Here is a 7,286-nt window from a genome sequence, read left to right as displayed (position 1 = left end):
CTCCTATTTTATTTTCTTGAGCTACTCAATACTTGGCATGGAATGAAAGAGTGTTATCCCTCTTTCATGTGGCACCATAGATTATTCCTGAAAACCCTCGATTTAGTCTGAAATTCTTCCCCGAAAAGCACACCCTACCCTATCTTTTTATCAATTCTGTTTTACCAAACGTGCGCTTCTATTTTATTTCGGTGAGCCACCCAATACATTACATGGGATGAAAGGGTAGTTATCCCTCTTTCATGTGGCATCATAGAATATTCCTGAAAGTCATCGACACACTTCTGTCTTTCTTTGTCAATTCTGTCTCACAAAACATCCATTGCTATTTTATTTTTCCTGAGCCACCCGAAAATAGGCTTTGAATGAAAGAGAGTCTACCCCTCTTAAAAGTGACACCATAGAATATTCCTCAAAGGCCTTGACACCATAGAATATTCCTCAAAGGCCTCGACTTGGTCTGAAATCCTTCCCCGAAAAGCACTTACACCCCTCACTTTTTTTATCAATTCTGCTTTACCAAACTTCCGCTGCTATTTTATTTTCATATAAAAAAATTTATCTTTCATGTGGCACCATATTTTATTCCTTAAAACCCTCGACTTAGTCTGAAATCTGTCCCCGAAAAGCAATACCCCCATCCCGTCATTTTTTTTCAAATCCATCCCATGAAAGCTGTCCTCCTCCCCCTTTCTTTTATGTCAATAATCATACAAAACGTCTGCTGTTTCATGTTCTTGAGCCACTCAATATTTGGCATGAAATGGAAGACTGTTTATCCCTCTTTCGTGTTGCAACATAGATTATTCTTTAAAATCCTCGACATAGTCTGAAATATATTCGAAAAGCTCCCACCCGACCCCTCCCTACACCTTTTCTTTGTGAAGTGTGCTTTACAAAACACGTAGTGCTATTTCATTTTTTTTCAATTCCGTTTTACCAAACGTCCAGTCCTATTTTATTTTCTTGAGCCACGCAAATACTTGGCATGGAATAAATGGGTGGTTATCTCTCTATCATGTGGCACCATAGATTATTCTTGAAAGTCCTCAGGAAAGCAGTACCTCCCGCCCCCGTCTTGTTTGTCAATTCTGTTGTACCAAACGTCCGCTGCTATTTTATTTTCTTGAGCCACTCAATACATGTAATAGAATGAAAGAGTGTTTATCCCTCTTTCTGTTGGCACCATAGATTATTCATGAAAGCCCTCCACTCAGTCTTAAATCCGTCCCAGAAAAGCTCCCCCCCCCACCTTTATTTTATGTCAATAATCTTACCAAACGTCCGCTGTTTCATGTTCTTGAGCCACTGAATAAATGATATGGTACAACTTCCAAAATTTCTGCCTCGATGTAATAATACGTGTCCGCCAATCAATATAACCACTGATATAATAAAATCACTTATTAAAAAAATGAACACTTCGAAAGCAAATGGACCTGGTAATATTAATAATCTATTTTTAAAATCAACTTTGCAAAGTATATGTCTCCCACTTAGTAAGATATTTAATTTAATTGTAAGTAAGCGTACGTTTCCGAGCAATTAGAAATTAGCTTATGTAATTCCTCTGCACAAAAAAAGATAACCGAACAGACTTAAAAAAATTATAGGCCAATTTCTCTGCTTAACACTGTTTCAAAACTATTTGAAAGAATTATATATCAGCATATTTTAGTTAATAAACAAATTACAGCAATAATATTTTGTGATATTTCGAAAGCCTTTGACAAAGTTTCCCATAACGGTTTACTTCATAAAATGTCTAATTATGGAATTAAAGGTGATTTACTTGGGCTAGTTTCCAATTACATAACACATAGAAAACAACAAGTCATACTTGAAAACTGTCATTCGTGTATTACATTTCGCAATGCCGGGGTCCCACAGGGCTCTGTACTTGGTTCGCTACTTTTTCTTATCTATATAAATGACATATATGAAGGTCTAATAAGCATTTCTAGATTATTTGCAGACGACACATCTCTAATTTCAATTGATATATCTATCAACAACATTGAAAAAAAACTTAAATTCAGATCTAGATATCTTGTATACATTACATGGTCAAAGAAATTGTTGATTAATTTTAAGGAAGAATTTTTGGTAGAATCGTGCATTTTGGGTTAAAACATAGATGGCATCAGCCCTACTGAATATTTTGGGATGTGGATCCATCTCAGCAGCTCCCCCTGGTGGTCGTTACGGCGATTTTTCTCAAATTTGCCGCCAATTTATTGAAATACATATATATCTTTAGAAGTATACATTGTAGAACTATGATCTATGTGTCTAAATGTATTGCTCAACCAAGCCAGCGGACACAAAAACATAAGATATAATCAATTACATCAAACAGCACATTCAAAATGAATTTAAAGCATATTTTGTTTAAACTTAAAAATAAATAAATATTGGAACTAACTTTTCAAACTCATTTCACTCTTTGATATGGTTTATAATATGTAATTTAAAGTGTTTTCAGTGTCACTGAACTTAAAATTAATCTAAATATATAGAGTTTCCAAAATCCAAGATTGCGGAAATTCAAAATGGCGGCCAGAAATTCCCTAAAATGGTCGATTTTGCAAATAATCGTTATTTTTAAGTTTGATATGGCTAGTGATATGCGATTTAAAGGGTTTTCTGTGTCACTGAACTTAAATACAACCTCAAAAGAAGAGTTTCCAAAATCCAAGATGGTTGAAAATCCAAAATGGCGACTAGAATTTCCCTAAAATGAAAGATTTTTCAGATAATTGTCATTTTTTCGGTTTTGTATCGCTTGTAATAATGTCCTTTATGGACTTGAAAATAACCTCAGAAATGAATTTTGTAAATGAATATTACCTCAAAAATGAATTTTGAAAATGAATATTACCTCAGAAATGAATTTTGAAAATGAATATTTTACATCAAAAATGAATTTTGAAGATGGTAGATGATTGTGAATTTTCCTCTTGGATTGGCTTGTAATAGCAAAGAGTAGTAGTTATTTTGATGGTAACTGGAATAGTTAGACTGGATCTCACATAAACAAGATTTAATATTATTCCAGCAAAACAATGGGGCATATATCCAGTTGTTACGAATTCATCTATTGTTTATTCAGAAATGGTTCGAGGCAGTGGTAAGAGTAAGACTCGCCAAGAACGAGGTCAGGGGTTCGATCCCTATGTTTGCTGAGAAAGTACTTCAGGATTTTCCAGGATGCAGCACGGGGGCTTCTCAAGAAACCAGGTTTATATGTACACGTTGACGTGCGCATAAAAGAACCCTAAACAGTTGGAATTCAAAATAAGAGTATGCCATAGCACCACTGTCTCGACCAATTTTCCTCATAGCACACTGCTTGACGAATAACAATATTCATTAACTTTGTTAGTACAGAGCAGTAGGACATTAAACCCCATTTCTGGTTCAGAAGACTTATGTCCGGAAACCGTTTGTGGTATCATCTAGACAGATGGATTCATATTTTCATATTTGTCAGTCATGTATTTCACAAAGTGAAAAGTGTAAAATGAATCATCAAAGTCTCTATGTCCGGCAACTTTTGTGGTATAGTCTAAATATGGTATCCACAGATCATTTTCGTCTGTAATATATTGCACACCAAGTTCTAATCATCACGAAAATAATTTGAAATGCATTTACGACTAGTATAGGTATCCCAAAAGTCATCCCCGACGATTTCCTCTTTTCTAATGTGTTGTTGTTACATGTAGAACTTGTTGTGAAATACGTCACTGACGAAAATGACCAGTGGATACGACATCTAGACTCTACCACAAACGTTACTAGACAGAGTCTTCGATGCAAAAACCGATCACATTACTATTTCTGAACGAATAGGAGAACTTAAATTCTTAACAACTGCATATACCATAAATGATTCTCACTCCGGTAAAATGGTGCAAAGACAAAGGAGATGAAATTAAAAATGCCTCAGTTGGCCCCCTTGTATTGTTATGGCGTGGAGGTGGAGGGTCAGAATTACCAGATATTTTCTCCAAAAAATGTTTCAATTCTTAACATTATCATTAGCATCATATGGTTTTATGCATAAAACAATTAAACTACATTTATTGTGTCTTAAGGTTAAATTCTTTGAAATTCTAATTAGCTTACTGGTAAGTACTGCACATGGTTAATTGACTGACAGGTAGATTCCTGAGTCCGGTCAATTTCAGATGCCCTCAAACCACTATTACACTTTGCTATTATAAACCAATCCAATAGAAAGATTGATGATTGTCCCTTCTTTTTCTGAAACAATCATTTACAATTATCAAATTAAGTGACTCTGAAAACTTAATAGAGGACATATTACAAGCCACGTCAAACAGAAAATTGACGATTATCTTAAAATTTGATCATTTTAGGGAAATTCTGGCCGCCATTTTGAATTTCCGCCATATTGGATTTTGGAAACTCTTTTTTTTTAGATTGATTTTAAGTTCAATGACTTGAAAACCCTTTATATTACATATTACAAACCATATCAAAGAGTGAAATGACTTTTATCTGACAAATCGGCCATTTTAGATAAATGTTGGTTGCCATTTTGAATTTGCGCCATCTTGGATTTTGGAAACTATTTTTTTTTAGATTAATTTTAAGTTTAGTGACACTGTAAACCCTTTAAATTATATATTACAAACCTAATCAAACAGTGAAATGACTTTAATCTGACCAATCGATCATTTTGGGTATATTTTGGCCGCCATTTTGAATTTCCGCCATCTTGGATTTGGGAAACTAGCTTTAGAGATTATTTTTCAGTTCAATTACAACAAAAACCTTATATTTGATATATTACAAGCAAAACCTTTCGTGATAATCACCCATCCTATCTGGAAATTCATTTTTCTTCAAATTTTGGCGGCCATTTTTGAAATTAGACAAACCCCAACCGAAAATGACGTCATAGATAAACCTTTTTTCAAAAGCCGCGTTCCATTAGCAATTTCGCCTCTGGAAATTGCCGGCCTGAAATGATTTGTAAAAAAAAAATGTGTTATTGTGACACACCTAGTTATATGTATTTCAATGGATAGGCGGCCATTTTGGAAAAGATGACCGTAACGACCACCAGGGGGAGCTGCTGGTGTGGATCCACATCCCAAAATAATCAGTAGGGTTGATGCCATCTATGTGCCAAGTTTCATGCTTTTAACCCAAAGTGCACGAATTTTTGCTTAACCGCCCCACTCTTACTTATATTTACAAACAAAAGAATTTGCTATCCGTTAAATATTAAATTTCATAAAACCTTTCTAGTTAATTCATATTATCATAAACATTTAGGGGTACTTTTTCAAAGTGATGCAAAGTGGAATTTAACCCTCTTTAAAACTATTTCTTTTAAGAAAAGTAAAATATATTTTATCACAGTCCTCCTTAAATAAGTTGTATAAATGTTTTACTAGACCTAATTAATATATGCATGTGAAGTTTGGGATTCCTGTGCAAATTTCAATATAGGCCTATTTATAAATTAGAATTATTTGATGAACTAGCCTAATGCCAATGGTGGCCACTCGATGATACCAGGACGCAGTATATGCCGTCAGATGGCGCTTTACTCGGAACCGAAAGTTTTGGCTAGGTCTGGTGACGCTTTAGTCCAATGACGTCATATATAGATGACGTCAATGCTTTAGTCGGAACAGAATGCTTTGGCTAGCCGCACGATATTATTTATTAAGATTTATTTAATTTACCGTCCCATACAATTTTTTTTGTATATAGCCTTGCTGATAATAGTTACAATTAATTTTTTTTATATATATTGTTATGTATTATTGGAATCATATAAATCTCATAATTGTATTTGGTGTTGTGATTATTTTTAATGAACTGGATTTGGAACAAATTTGCACTGAGTGTATGCTGGTGACATACCTGACAATTATCGTTGGTCGAATAGATCATACGATAGGAAGAGTCACCTTTGACTTGACACTTATCCACGCATCTTTATATTTCTAAAGAGACTGCTTTTCAGGTACTGCTGAAAACCTCCAACCCTTGAAGACTCATAATTCATTGATTGTATTATTTTATTGGTTTTGGACTTTATAAATTATAATTATAATAATATCATAATTATATTAGATATATATATATATGTGGACATTCAAAGCGCAAGATAATTGTAAAGACAGACAAATGTGATATCACAATTAATGCTTTGGCTTTGCATCAATGATATTGAATCACAATGTGATTAATTCGTCATAAAAATTGACGTCAGATGGGGTGTTGGATTTCTCTATTTAAAAAGCGCAGTGTGTATGTTAATGTATGTCTGCCTACGTAATTTGGAGATGATGATGGCATCATGCATTGTCAACTCATATTTCCTAAACAGGAACCTGGCAAACTTACTCCTGCAAAAATTCCTGGATCTCATGCCCCTGACTATATATTATGAGAGAAATTTTTGACGACTATATATAATATTATGAATAGGCCTATAGCCTACCTGCCATTATATTGATTCCCAAGCATATTTTTGCATCCAATTAGTTTCTGTTACTATATTGATGACGGTCAATATAACAAGTTGTACACTCAGTCGTTGGATAGCATAATATCTATCAAAGGGAATTCATGTTGAACTAACTGATACTGAGATGGGGGTGGGGGAAAGGGGTACACATTGCATTAGATCATAAGATCTGTCATTGAGTGAAGTGGAGTGGTTTCGAGCCCACACTTGTACGTGTAAAGGAGTGGGGTAGCCTGTCCAATCTCGTTGGTTTTCTCCGGATTTTCTTCCACTAGCTAAAGTGAAGACCCCTATATGTGCAAGCAAATAGTTTAAATAAAGTTTAACCATACATTTGTCCCAAAATGACATAGTTTTTGCCAATAGGACGTTAACCCACATTTTATCTTTGTATGATGCAACTGTCTTTTTAGGAATTTGAGCAGTGAGGTTCAAGGTGGAGACAACATGAGGTCCGGGGGATTTTTCATAATTTAAGCTCTGAGATAATATTTCTCCTCAATTAGGTGCATACATATACATGTATAGAATTAAGAATGGAGGAGGTCAAAACAGACACATGCCTGTGACAGGGTAAGACAAAATTAAGAACGATCTGTGGAAACCAAACAAGCTCAGCAAGGTTCAAGAATTTGGTGTTTACTATCAATTTTCTGTCCATCAACTGTCAATAGACTTACCTGATCACATTTTTCCTTCAAATCTTTTATTCAGGTACAAGTCAAACAAAGAAATCAACCATAATGCAGTGTTTATAATTAATAATTTA

Source organism: Patella vulgata, chromosome 4 (genome assembly GCF_932274485.2).
Source record: "Patella vulgata chromosome 4, xgPatVulg1.2, whole genome shotgun sequence".
Taxonomy (NCBI): Eukaryota; Metazoa; Mollusca; class Gastropoda; family Patellidae; genus Patella; species Patella vulgata.
The sequence above is the reverse complement of the archived record's forward strand: the minus strand, read 5'-3'. Positions refer to the sequence as shown.